Raw genomic sequence first — 15,414 nt, forward strand, 5'->3', positions numbered from 1 at the left:
AATGAGGCTCAAGCCAGCCTCCTCCTAAAAAGTGTGTTATTTTTCTTGATGTTCTAAGACAGTCTTTCTAATGGGAAAAATAAAGGGAGTTTTCTTCTGTTGTTTCCTTCGGTGCAAATAAATGAATTTTCCCAGCCACTGTTGAAAAGCAAAATGTTTCTCCCACACAAGCAATTTTTCCATAGATAAACACTCCTACAGCAAGATTTTAAAACAACTCAATATGTTAGTGGCTGTTACAAAGATTTTAAGTTTGAAAGAATGTCATATTTGGGGATATAAAGTTTTATAATCTTCCCCACTCAGGACCAGCAAATTAATGCACTGTTAAATCAACAAGGTGAAGAAGACTAAACCAGCCCTCAGCTCGCTGGAAGAGAGGCTAAGCTCCTCGCTAATGAACCCTTTGACCCACCAAGGAACACCACTGACAAGAGCCCATTGGGAAACCCATCTTGTGTCAAAAGACTCATGGCTGTGGTTGGTGATATTGTCTGTGTGAAATGAACTGGCAACACAAAAAAAAAATTACATCTCTCGAGGAATTTTGGAGTTAAGGATTGTGCCAAATGGATGTCCTCAGAGCTCCAGCACTCTGGTGAGCTACAGACACAGCACAGAGTTGGTGTCAGCAGAGGGGGAGATTCTGTTTTGTTGTCTCAAAGTACATTAAATATGATGTAAAAAGACATACAGTCCTCGGGGTGTGGGAATCAGTTCTGAGCCCCTCCAGTTTGCAGAATCATAGAAAGGCTGGGGTTGGAAGGGACCTTTGGAGATCATCTAGTCCAACACACCTGCTGAAGCAGGTTCACCTAAAGTAGATTGCACAGGAACGTGTCCAGGCGGGTCTTGAATGTCTCCAGAGAAGGAGACTCCACAACCTTTCTAAAGAGCCTCTTCAGTGCTCTGTCACCCTCAAAGGAAAGAAGTTTCTCTTCATATTCAGGCGGAACCTCCTAGGCTTCTCCAAAGCAATAATTACCAAGGGATTCTTCTCATGCCATCTGCAACTGAAAAAAAAAATGTTCTAATTCCCTGAACCATTTTGGGTGCTATGTTCATTTTAGTCCATATGCCACCGGAACTATTTCAGTTCAGTCACTAGACAGCACAAGTAATAGCCTATATATTTTCATACATATTTTTTCCAATTTCCACTCGTGATGGATGTAGAAACAACAAACTCTCAAAGTAAAACACAAAATATTTCTGTTTTGAGTGTAACTCTAATGAGGAAGCATATGCCAAAGAAATTTTCCTTTCCAATACATTTTTGTATCAGATCATTCAGATAAATATTGCTGAATACTTATACAAAAGAAAAGGCTCTGAACATTTTAAGACTTGCTCTCCCCTGCGATTCTGAGAAGTGAAATAACAATAACTGCAAGAGGATGGGACCTTTTAATCACATCCAGGAATCTGGATCTTGCCTGTCCTCACTGCATGAAGACATTCAACAAGTGAGGAAGAGAAGAAACAGAATCAAAAGGAAGCACATGCAGAGTTTACACATCCATGTGTACACAGGGAAAAAAATAAAGATTTCCCAGTGTAAAAAAAGATGTTTGCGCTGTACTTCATAGCAGAGTTGGCTGCATGTGGTGTTAAAATCTGTCTCTCACCTATATACTGAACCCATACGATCTTACTATAAATTTAAGCAACTTCAGCAAAGCTGCTGTCTACCTTCTGTTCTTAGAACCCATGGAGACTACAGCAAGACTGTCAATGTTAGATTTTTCTATATATAAAACTTGCATACATATACACATAGCCCCGCAACTAGTTGTTAACTACAGGGGGGGAAAAATACAAATAGAAAAACAAAAAGGCAAGGAAACACAAAAACAATAGCTGAAAATGTGTCAAATAAAAAAAAAATAGTATTTTCAGCTTTTGAAAACTCTAGAAAATGTTGATTATTGTTGTGAAACATTGTGTTCTGTCACATTCCCCACCTTGACCTCATGAAAATTCAGTCTAATACATGTAACTGCCTAAGAAGAAATATCATTTAAAACTCTCCAGCGAGGATGCCTTCCCTAGGACTCCTCAGCAACTGACTGTGATACGCATTTCCCTCGCACAGCATGGACTAGGAACAGCCACAACATGATGGTCAAGGCAGACTCTCACCACACAACCTGGATCAGCACAGCTAGACCCAGTGTCACTTCAAAAGCGGAGCAGCACTGGTGCTCCCAGATGACTGGTGGGGCAGTGCGGTAAGGCACTGACCTTCCTCTCTCTCCCAGTCCTGCCGTTCACAGAATCACAGAATGTCAAGGACTGGAAGGGACCTCAAAAAATCATCCAGTCCAATCCCCCTGACGGAGCAGGAACACCCAGATGAGGTTACACAGGAAGGCGTCCAGGCAGGTTTTGAATGTCTCCAGAGAAGGAGATTCCACAATCCCCCTGGGCAGCCTGTTCCAGTGCTCTGTTACCCTCACTGAGAAGAAGTTTCTTCTCAAATTTAAGTGGAACCTCTTGTGTTCCAGTTTGAATCCTTGTCTGTTGCTCCCTCTCACCCTGAATCGCCCTCCCCATCTCCGGAGCATTGCTCCCATGGCAATGGGCTGCTCAGGCCCACCACTACCCTGCCCATGTCCTGTTAAGAGCCCGTATACATACACATATACGTGTAAAATATGTGTATATATTTAATATCAACTACAGGGAAGACAGGGCAGTCTTTCAAACTTCCAGTATGTCAACATGCTGTACAAACAGGAAGCAGCACTGCAGCAACAGGTCATTAAAAAGGCTGCAGACGAGCCAAGCTTTAGGAGAGTGATCTGAAAAATGAGGGGGGAAGGGGAAATCAGGCGTTTTCCACCCTAGCTGGCATATCCTAATTCTCACATAGTTTCATACCCTCACAGAAGAGAGATGTGTGTTTCAGGGAACTACCTGAGACAACAGTGTTGTAAATAATCACATATTTTCATACTGCCTTTTCCCAAAATACCCTCCCCATCACTTAATTGCCTCTGTTCTTTTGCTCTCTTCTCAACACACAAATTTTCTAGAGAGAATGGGGAGAGATGCTCAGAAAGCGTTTTTCTCTCCTTCGGTAGGAATCTTTATATGCAGAGGCACCCTGAGAGCTGCAATCTGCCTTCCCCTCCTTGCAGGCTTTATTCCCTTCTCTCTCCCTGCCTTCCACCTTGAAATGACATTATAAGGAAAGTCCCAGCATATTTGTTATTCAAGAAGTTGATGTGGGATATCCAAGATAGGCTGCCAGCTAGAGGGAATCCAAGGCGGAATGGGAGAAAAAAAGCTGTGACCCACCCAAGTTCTTGTTCATGGCAAAAAGTATCTGCTATAAAATATAGATAGGTAGAAAAGCCCAGCATTTGCAGTATTGCTGTGAGCACTCTCATCTAGAAAAGATCCTCATCAGTATTTCCTATCACATCAACCAGCTGAAGGTGATACATTCTAGTTTATCAGTAACATCTGAATGGCAGCTTTATTTCTTTTTTACTTTTTTTTAAGGTAAAATTAAAACCAGTCTCCTTCCCCTGAGTATTCACCATTTTATAATCCAAGCTGTCCCAATGCAGCATGAGTATGCACACAACCGGCTATGGTTTTTAACATCTGCTTTTCATTTTCTTAACAGGAAACCAACACAATTTCCATGACAAAGGAGGATTCTGGTGTTATACTCTCATTTATCTGTCATGTGTACACTTGGCAGCATTTGATCTTAATTCTCTAGACACTTAAGAAATAATCTAGGAATTATTGCTTCTTGACAATACAAACAAATAAGGCTATCTATAAATAAACCACAGCAAGGACAGGGGGAGGTTCACTTCGCACCCGCAGAGGGACTGCCTCAGGGTTAGTTCTCATTTATTTGTTTGGCCATGGCTGGGGATCAGGAGGTCACCCTTCTTTCTGAGCCCTTTTGTGCGAGCCTGTGCACAGGGAAGATGGGCCCTCACACAAAGCACCCCTGAAGAAATCGGCTGATTTTCCCCCATTCCCTGCCCCTTCTGAGGGCATCTTGCCTGATGCCCCATGAACAAGGGATGACAGCGGGACCAAAGCACAAAAAAAAAACCACAAAAACAATTGCAGGCATAAAAAACACTGTTTAAAGTTCGTGCTATACCCACATAGGGAATTCTCGCTAGCACCCACCAGACGCTGCTGAACTTTCTTTTCCTTTTAAACTTTACTGTTTGTAGCATCCCCCCACGGCTATTCTTGTTTACCTTGGGCCTGATCCAAGCAGCTATGGGAGGAAATGGCCAGGAGGCCTATCACCTTCTATAAAAGTTGCATCGGGGCCATGGACAGTAATGGATACAACCCACTGAGCCTTTTTTGAAGGCTCTGAAATTAATATCAACCCCCCGATTTTCATATTGCTAATAAGACAGGTAAGTTTAAAAAATGACAACCTTTCTCTTTTCCTCTCTCTTGCCTTCTGGGTGAAAATGTTGCTCACTATAGAAAGATACATTTGTAAAAAAACCTTCAGGTTCCAAAGAGATTATAGGGAAATGGTTTTAAGATAGAAAATTAAAGACATGAGTTAAAATTGTTCCCATTTAATCTCTTCACAGCCAAATTGTGAGATTGACCCTGCAAATGCTTCATCATGGCTGGGATTTCTTGGAAGTGAAAAGCACAAATCAGTTGAATGCACATTTCAAAGCCAGATGAAATTAAAATAAAATGGCATATTGTCTACCTCCCTGTGGCATCCATAGGCTGGAGGTGTCTCAGATATCTATACAGTTAATGAGAGTTAAGAGCCTCAGTACAGAAGCTGAAGCAGCCTTTGAACAAGGAGGAACAACTGACACAAGTTTGCTCAGCATGCAGCTACTTGAAACCACCCAAGAGAAAATGCCAAATATGCCAAAATGCCCCATATATTTACCCCTTCCAGGGTTTCTGCCCTTCATTCCTTGCTGCATCAAGGTTTTACCTTTCCCTTTTAAGATCAGCAGCTTAGGACATCTCTTCACAAAAGAGACTGGCTTGTTTTTCAAAGACTCAAGCAGAAGTTACCCTTTTAAATGACATTTTGTACCACAAGCCATGTTTAATGTAATTACTTGGTGGTTGAAGCATTACCCTGGAAGCGGGAACCTAGGATCTAGGTCTTTTTCAGCCTTGGGTTGTCCAAATATGTGAGCCATCAAAAACTGACCAGAGAGATTAAATGCCCAAATGAGAGTACTATCCAGACATAGACCAACAATAGCTCTATTTTTATATACAAACTTATTTATATTCGTCTTGCTTCAGCTCATTTCCTCATTTAAAGAAAAGCTATTTTTGTCCAAACCTGCCTGAGGTTTGCCAGACCATAACAACTGAACTTTTTTAAAGCAGTGATTTGATGCTAGAGGTGGTCTTAGAAAAAAATAAAAAATAAAAAATAAAAAAATTACAAGAAACCTCTTGTTTTTGCAACATCCTTAAGAACAGAGAGGCAAAAGGCTTAATCAACTTGGGCCATTTAAAAAAAAAAATTAAAAAAGCATGCCTTGACTCAAGGAATCAGCCTCACCATTCAAGGCTGAAAACAAGCAGCCTCATTCAGAATTTGCATTTATATTTCAGTTAACAGAAGAAAACAAAACCAAACCAAACTCCAAACACATACAGGAAAGAGTAGTTCTAAGCATTATTTTTTGCTCTCTTAATGGCTGTTAATCACATGAACAATCTCACTAAATCTGAGTATTTCTGTTAGTAAGTGCTTAATGTTGCAAATAACTGATAAATAGTTTGGACTATAGACAGCATAGCAAAGACATCTGGAGAAAAAAACAACAAAACAAACAACTAAAAAAAAAAAACCAAACACAACACACCTTGAAAGCATACATATTAGTATTCATCTCTTTATTGGCATGTCTATCATGTTAAAAGCAAAAGCACACCCAAAAACCACTCCCAAGCAAACCATTGGTACCATGTGGGGAAAACAGAAGATATCTAAAAAAGGTTAGAATAGTATGGCCAAATAAAATAAAATAAAATAAAATAAATAAAAAACCGAACCAAAACAAAACAAAACACGCCAGAGAAACAGAAATCCATCACAAAACAAAAAACCCCACAACTCTTTAACCTCTTTTGGTCATTTACTTGCATTATTTACACATTCTTTTTATTAGTTAAAATAATATATAGCAATTGAAATACACCATGCAGAAAGAACTATATAAAAGAGCTGGAAAACAACAGTACCTGGCAGGCAGATTTCCATTTACACACTTATTATTTACAGGAAATATATTTTTTTTACTATCCACCACCAGGAAAATTTTAACAACATATGCAGTTTTAGGTGAATCTAAGTCAAGAATTTTTCAGCTGTCAAGAAGCAACAATTTATCTGGGGTCAGTTAAGCAATAATTTGTCCTTGACTGAGATGCCACAGTGATTCATGGAGAGCTATAGATCGGATGTCTCTTTCTGTTCATCTCCATGGGCTGGCTCCATACTAGATTTCACCTCCAGTCACCTCCACAGTCTTCCTTTTAGGTAAATCACAAGTAGTGGACAATGGAGATCCTACAGACATAGTATATTAAGGGAGATGTGGTCCAGTTGTGAAGAGTGAGCCACAAAAAGTGACTTCTAGTTAACACTCTCCAGCCTTCAAGCTCGCTTTCCCTTCTCTCAAGCCTCATGCATCTCAGCCATTTGTCACCTGACTAAATGAAGGGAGTTTTCACCAATGAGTAAAAAGATTAAATAATCTGACTGGTCTAAAAATAGGTCTGTGCATATTGACTACTCTCCTAATCCAGGCCATATCTTCCTCCAGTGGACACTTTGAGGAGGTCTGTCCAAACAGAACATAGCTGAGGTTCATGGTTTGGGAAACAAAAATTGCACTTTACATCGTTATTTCTGTTTTACACCAGCTTTATAATCTCGTGTTCATTGGCTCGATACAAGCGCTGCTATTAACAGCAATCCTGCAGAGCATTTGTCCCTTAGGACCTTGTGAGTTGGATTCCTGTTGAGGCTACTAACTGAAGGGGGAAGCAAAAGGAATGAAGGAGCTATTCAACTGGTTGCTCCAGGTCCCAATACTTGTGCTTTTATATAGTAGATAAATTGCGCTAGGTCTATGTTAATAAACAGAAACTGGGAATAAAAGCAGGTCTAGAATATGATTCCATTATCCAGTCTCTGTCTACTGCCAAAGCAAGTATTACATCAGTTATTATGGGTGCATGCATGTACACACACTCTCCACACACATTTTGTAAATGCACCTTTATATAGGGAATGTATGAGCATATGTATGTGTGTATAGAAAACCAACTCAGTTAGCACGTGGCTCACAGACAGCCTTTCCTGTCATCTTATTATGGCTATAAATGAATCATAACTCCAGTAAAAAATTCTGCTCTCAGACTTATGGAAAATATTGTGTTATTTTTGGCTTATGTCAGAGAAAAGCAGGGTGATAAAAGAGTGCGTAACGGTAATGTCCAAGTTCATTTGCATTTTCATCTGTACATGTCTTTTGAGATCTCTTTAGGCTCTGTTTACTTGCACAGACTCAAGAGGCATACTTTATGTTTACATTTATTCTGCTTTATCACACTGCAGGTGTCAAGAATTCATTTAAGAGTGTGCATTCTACATATATTTTATACATATAGTACTTATAATGATCTGCAGTTTGGTCTATGGTCTGCATAAATATTAATAAGTGATTTAGACTACAAAAGTAGCAAGTTTGGGCAAAGTATATGGAAACCTTAATGTTTTATTTTTGCACCATTCTACATCCATACTCAAAAGAGAGAACTTATTCCCTAATGAAAAATCTATGTGAAAGGAAAATTACCTGTTGTTTTTCACTTTTCTTTCTTAAGAAGGAATTGCAACAATAAGCAGAAATAGCTTTCTAATCAATTACGTCACCCTTACTCCTAGACAAAGATACCTCAATAGTACTGCCATCCAGAGGAGAAGAAACATGTAAAGGGCAGATAGCCTTAACAACATGAGAAGTCTCGCCTGCAAGATATTTGTCCACAATGATGTTTCCTCTGAAACAAACTCTAAAGAAACTCTAGTACCGTGTTTTTGTCACCAAATTATATGCCACTCCTTCATTCAGCAGTCTAGTCAGACTGTTCTTTCAGAGCTGGCACTCTGCCATCATTTCACAAATCAAAAATACTGAAGACAAAAGCTTGGCAAAACAGAAAAATTAGATCCGAATACTCAAGAGCCTGGAGAAATAAAAATATGAGAGTGGCAGTTCACAACATGGGCTAATGCACTCTTCTTGCCTGTCTCCAAATACTTTGCTTTCATAAATGTTCTTCCTTCTATTCCTGCCAAAATGTCCCAAGATGAGCACTTGCAGCAATGCCAGCTTTTTTTTTTTTTTTCCCTTTTCTCCCCTCCAACTACATGCTAGCAGTGAAATGATTGGTTTAATTCTCATCTGTTGTCACATCCTGTCCCAGCCCTGGTCCTCCAAACTACCATGTACTCCATCCCACCACATGTCATATCACCTGCCCCACTCCCTTCCTTCCAAGAGAAGACTATTAATGTTTACAATGGATCCAGTCATCCTTGAGCACCTGGGAGGGGTGGCAATGCAGGCTCAGACCAGGTGGGTCCCTTCTTGGAGTCCCTCCTAAATCTAGCTCCTCATATCCAGCCTCATGCAGGAAGACAAGGAACACATGTCCAAGTAGAAGCACCTGTGAGGAAAGCAAAGCCCATTATCCTCATTGTGATTGACACAGCCTTGCAGTTTCAACAGAGTGCTCTAGATGCATTATGGTGTCTAAAAACTGTCCACAAGGGCAGAAAAAAGGCTACTTTGGTGTCACCTCACTGAGCCTCTTTCTTACAGGGGTTAGAGAACAAAGGGCATTACTCGAGGGTGAAATAGCATGGGAGCTAAAATATTTTATTTCACTACAAGGTTGCTGCTTGAAACACAGCATGCACTAACTTACAATGGAGTATTTTCAGTCTTGCTGTCAGCTCAAGACTGATCAGTAGAAGCTTCTCTGAGACCAAGTTTCTTCCCTAACCTCCTTTTGAATGCTGACAAACTACAATTGCAATATTCCTACTGTAAGGTATGATGCAGCTAAGCAGTTCATGTGAGGATGCAAAAACCTTCTTAAAGTTTCAGACATCTACCTGGTCTATGAAGGTTGTTTCAGGAAAAGAAAAAAAAAAAGTCGTGTAAGACTATAATAATTAGCAATTATGATACTTCAGGAGTAGAAAAGAATAAATAAGCCACGAATCACTGCCACGAATCAGAGCCTCCTCTCATACTCACGTTTCTACAAACAATATATCTTTGACCCACTCTATTATCAAATCACTTTCTATCATCAAATCATGCTTTCTACCTCCCCCTAGGCATTGCTACAGCAGGGTTATTAATTTTTCAGCTTTAAGTCCCCGTTTGAGCACCCACTTTTATAAGTGAAAATCAACAGGCTAGTGGCTGGCACTATGGACTAGATGCACAGACTCAGATGGCACAATAACCAAATCAGCACTAATTCTCCTCCTTCATGTCATGTGCAATGAGGTCTGGCAAAGAGGAGTGATATGATAAATCAACTTTCAAAGTAGACACTGATTTCCAGTCTTAACTAAGATATCCCTGCCTTTGTGCTAAAGTTTGGGCTGCACAAGTATTTCTCTTCTATGGCTAGAGTAAAAATACTCTACATGTGGGCACTATTCCCACAATCTTCAGTGGAATTTCAGTCTCCTTATTCCAGAGTTGAGATAGGTCCATGGAGTGCAAAAATTAAAATTTACTCTGCCAGTTTTCAGTAGTGTACCAGTCACCACCAAAATCAGTTCCTATTAATGATTAAATAGGAAACTTTATGGTTCCTCTCCCACACAGGTCTTTGTAGACCTTTTTGGCATGACATTGGAAAGAAAAAAAAAGCAGCATAACTGCAGCTGCTTTTCTTCTAGACAAAGAACTGTGTTTTCAGTTGGTTATGTTTTCACTTTTGGATTGGAAAAAAGTTCAGAGTTTCACTCCAGCAACTGAGTCAATATACAACATGCTCCTGCTTGTGTGGGAGAAATAAGCATGCAAAAAGCTACACAGAGAGCTTACAGGGGTCATGAGTGTTTGCTTGTAGAATCTGCTCACCTGCAAACTACCTTGTAGGCCAGCTGTATCGCTTTAATCTTTGAATCACGCTCTGCCCAAGGTTGTGTCCTGAGCTGCAGCACAGCCAGTAAGGTATGCAGAATTCTCAAATATAGCATGGACAAAGATTATAAAGCTGTTTGTTGTTTTGATAAAACTAAACCAGCTATAGTGTTAAAGAATAATTTGACAGGGCAGCCATGGCTCTACGGGACAGTTCAGCTGGGCTTGCTGCACTGGTCAGGAATCAGACCTATCAGTATGCAGACTGACACAGGGATGCTGGCAGACATCCCTGCTGGGACAGAGCTGGCCTTGCAGGAGATGAAGACTGAAAGGAAAATTTAGTTCATGCTGGACAGTTTTGAAGTATAAAGTAATTTTACAGAGCAAAATCCAAAGTGTTTTTTGCCTATTCTACTAACAGAGACTTGAGAGCACTGAAAGGCCCTAGGGACAAGTGGCAGGACACAGTTCACCTTCAATATAACTAAACCTGTGCCCCCCTGTCTTATTGTCTGCTGGGTGTTGCCCCTGGCCTGTGCTGTTCCTTGGAGCTTGCCCAAGGACTTCCTAGGAGACTGCCAGCTGGCACAGATCAAAATCACACCAGGAAACATGCTAACAATTAAAACAGTATGGGGCACCTGCAGAAGAGTGCTCAAGGCTACACGCAGGACCTATTGAGTTTCCTGGTATAGACTTTGGCTTTCCATGCACCACTGTAATAAATTAAAAAACTTGACACAGCACATAGTTTATATTGGAGATCTATAGGAAGTGTAGCCCACAGTTGGTTCTTAGATACCTCTGTATATCATATAGCTCAAATGCCTGAGAACGCTGCACTGGAATTCTAATTTCGCATGATGAGTGACCTGGTTTGAGCTATTTTTCAGTTGCTGTACAGACACAGAGATAAAATACATGAAAACAGCAGTGAATGACATGTCATCTGAGACATCTTTATAATAATTAGTTTTCTTTGCAAATAATCTTTCAAACAGCCTACTGATTCAGGTGCTACAAGGAATGCAACATATCAGCTCTGCTTTCTCCACAAGAAATATTATTCAAACATATTTGGCACCAGTGATTTTTTTTTTTTTGCTTTCATGGATTTAATGAAATACTATGTAATTACATACCTTTCACAAAATAACACTGGATAAAGAATTTTCAGAGCTAGAAGATCTCTTCTGTAGTTGGGTACAGACCTAGTGAGCAATAAGAATGGCAGGTGGGGTGAGGATTTTCACAGAATTAGGCTGGCAGGGGAAGCAATCAGTCAGCTGCTCACATGCATGGAATAGTATAACTTCATGATTACATACAGGTCTCCATATTAATTGCATTTAGTTCTCGGCCTCTCACGTGCCTGCACCGCCAAAATATACCAGCTACATATTATAGCACAGAAACATTAGTACGCATTCACCTGCTGAGGTCATTTAACATGTTGCTGAAAAACCATCACTATCTGGGTATCAAAGCTTATCAACTGTACTCCTGTGAGCCAAAAGATTAGGCTGGGACTTAAGAGCACAGGCTGCAGAGGTAGATCGCATCTCAAAAAACACAGAAACACAAAATAACAGAGACTGGGATAAGTTTCTGTTTGCCTGCCTCAAGCCCTCAGTCAAAGAAGAGCCAGCTTAAGAGTTAGATCAGACAGGGTAGTACCAGTGAAGTTTCAAATACTCAGCCTTCAAGAACAGAGATTTTGCAGCATTTCTGAGAAACTGCTTCAGTGTTTAACCATCCTCTTAAGTTCCAATTATCCAAGATGCTTGTTCTCTACCAAGCTAAATAACTTCTGATTAACCACCCATGTTCAAAGATGACCCTTTTACACATGATTTTTCTACATAACTTCTGGAGGCAATTTTTTACTGTGATAGATAGATTATAGAATTACTCTCTCCTTGTATTTCCACAAATAATGTTTGAATTATATTAGATTGCTTTGATCCTATCAAATTGAAAGCAAGATATAATTAGTTCCAGGAAAGAGCTTACATTAGTAGTATAGGTCTGTGAACATGATACACATGAAATGTGTAAGAACACAGGTAATACAGCAAGATAGGAGAAGCAAAGGATAAAGTCAGGACACTATATTGCCCACAGAGCCCAACCAACCATAGCAGTAAAGTATTATATTCCACTTACACTCTAAACTGAAGCAAAAAGTTTTGGCCCAGCTGTGCCCTGAAAAGACACAGCAAAAGTAGGTTCAAGCACTTGTGGGTTGAGACCAGCTTTCTCAACAAAAGGCAAACAAATAAACCAAAAAAAAAAGCATCAGATCTGAAAGCCATAGTCAGATTTCAGTTGTGCAGCCACCTTTGATTTTCCAGTGTCAGAGATAACAATGGAAGGAGAGAACAATCAGTGCGTTTTAGCAAATAGCTGTACTGTGGTTTTTCCCTTGTACCACAATAACTAGAAAGAGACTTCAGACATTTAACTTATAAACAAGTATAACAGGTAGACAGACCATGAAGGATCCTGATTTATGATCTCCTTTACTGTACTGTAACTTTGTCAGTAATACGGTGTTAGTTTAAATAAATACCAAACAGCATACAGGCCTATGGGATATATCCTACCTTCACTCCATTTTCCTCATTGACCTTTAGCATCACTGCTGCCTTACCATCCACACCACAACTTTCAAAGACTTTCCTTCTGTGTTAACAAACCAAATCAGTTTGTCAAGGGATCAGAGAAAAAAACAGATGAGGCTAATGGGACTGTGAGCCTGAGCATCACTCCAAAGAGGAGCCAAAAGGGAAAACAACAGAGGTGAATCACCAGGTCTGTTCTCTCACCAGAGCACCCTGAAGTACAATAAAATCCAGGGAGCCAGAAAGCAGAGCAGCAGGAAGCACTGAAGTGATGAAGCTACCACAACAGGCAATTACCTTGATATAACAGAGGTATTATCCCAATTTTCCACCTCATGCACATTTATTTATTCATAACCCCAGTGCAGAGGTGCACGTCTTCCAGTGCTAGAGTGCAGTGCCAGTTCTGTGCACCTGAACATCTCAGGTGATGCAGAGAAAAACAACATATTCAGGCATCTGAAGGTCCCAAGGGGGCATGAGCTATATGTACACTTTGCCATCAAACATGTAGTGATATTATTTAATATAAAAGCATAAACAATAGTATTTTTTAATACAAAAGCATTGAAAATGTGCTTACTGCATAAAGTCTAAATTGCAATTTGTTCAAGTTAAGTTTTAAGATTTTGATCTAAAGTTGCAATTAGGTGATAAACTGGTGCTATAGCAGTTTTATCCTCTAAAACTGGTGTTTTGCCAACAGTTACTTTATACCAGCTCTTCAGCTGAGTGGTGACTGCGGCCTGCCCCATCCTTCTTACCAGCTCCTTGTCCCCACCACTGCCTCCATTGTGTCAGTGTGGCTGTTTGGGTGGCTTTAGGGTAAACTCAGTGGCAGAAGGCAGAGGACGAGGTGCTACTTTCAAAAGCCGTGCTACCTCGTGCCCATTTAAATAAGCCTATGTCAAACTCTACCTTAAATCCCATGGAGCGACAATTCTCCAAAGATATTCCTTGCCAACTCTCTGAACACAGTTATTTCATTATTTTTCAACTTGGGGGCTTGTTTACATCAGCTCTTGGATGAAATACAAGGTTAAACAAAATATGAACATTGTTAATCTATACCCAATTAGCATAAGGTGCAAATAACTGCACTAGGAACAAGGTAATGGTCAAACCAATCAGATGAATTTCAGGTTTTGTTCTTTTAATTTTTATGGGCTCCGATTGCAAACCCTCTGTAAGCAGTGGCTGTTTTCCTATGGAGCCAGGATCAGGCTCTGCTTCTGACCAGGTTTATTGCAAAGGATATGGGAAGAGGGGAGGAAGTTTTCTCCAGGGAAGAGTCAAAATTATTCATGGCATTGTACCAAACAGAAAGCCCATGGAGCTTCTCTGGACCAACAGTTACACAGCTGAAGATCTTTTACTTTGAACTACTATTTTTAGTGTTTTATCATTTGTCCACAAATATTTACTTAGACTGAAACCCAGCACTCAAAGATATGATATAGGAGTGTGAAAAGCTTTGTCAAAATCCTTTAAAATAACAAAGAAAGAAAGAAAAAGAGAAATATATTGTGCTTAATTTTAAGTTAAACATGCACAAAGAAAAACAAACAGGCTTCCCAGTTAAAACTGCTTTCTCTCCCTTGTGCTTGTGTAGCTTAAACAAGCTTTTATTTAAAACATGATATTTTCCAGACCCTTAAGATCTTTGCTTGAATTAGGCATTTCTGGAATTCCTTATTTAATATTGAAATAACTGAGTAGCAAATACAGCAGAATACAAACATAAGCCCTGTGCTTTGGTAACTTTTTATTTATAGCGTGTTTTATTACCTGTGTCAATATTAAAATCTCTATATAGAGTTTAACTAAGGATTGAAATAATACTACAGGTAAGATTACATCCCCACTGAAGTATGCTGTTTGTTTTGGGTTATGGCAGGCTATAGCACATCACAAGACCAATGTCCCATTTTATCATTAAACAGCCAGAGTGCTTGTTTGACCCACCACAATTCACTAACATATTTAAGCAGGTGGCTAAACTTCCATTATGCAGCTAATGCCATTGGTTTCAAGAGGACTATTCACTTGCTTCATGCTAGACAAGTACTCAAACATATTGCTGGACTTGAGTTGAGCTCAGCTTTACGCAGAGCTCCTTCTTTAACTGACCATCTGATCCACCATATCAGGACAATACTGGACATCCTGAGCAATTCCTAAGGGCATGAACCAGACTTACCAAAAAATACTAGGGAGAAGATGAAGACCAAGAGGCTGTCTCTTCAAGTGAGAAAAAATGTATCTAACCCTGAATATATTCTTTAAAATATATTGGATTAATAATGTATCACTGGCCTTAAATTTGAGTTTCCTGGCTTTGGTGGGACTGTGACACAAATTTAACTTTACCTAAACACAGAGACTTTTTTTCCCCCCCTCCTCCTTTTAATTCATTTAACATGTACTCCCTTTGGTTTCATTATGGAGCAAATTTTGAGCAAGTATAAATCCTGGGAGTTTTACTACCTAATTAAAAACATGTTCCTGTTCCACGCATTGATGGGAAACTCATGTCTCAAAGGGTTAATTAACAGTCTTTACACATTCTGTATTTAGCTCAAGGTACAAAGCCAAAAACATAAATAACATCTTAG

General features: G+C 39.7%; 1 protein-coding gene across 1 annotated transcript in view; it reads right to left on the bottom strand.

The window, feature by feature from the left end:
• Positions 1-15,414, bottom strand: part of LOC110365678 (uncharacterized) — a 191,933-nt gene that overhangs the window by 149,956 nt on the left and 26,563 nt on the right. The window lies entirely within an intron of this gene.

Source organism: Columba livia, chromosome 3 (assembly GCF_036013475.1).
Source record: "Columba livia isolate bColLiv1 breed racing homer chromosome 3, bColLiv1.pat.W.v2, whole genome shotgun sequence".
NCBI classification, from domain to species: Eukaryota; Metazoa; Chordata; class Aves; order Columbiformes; family Columbidae; genus Columba; species Columba livia.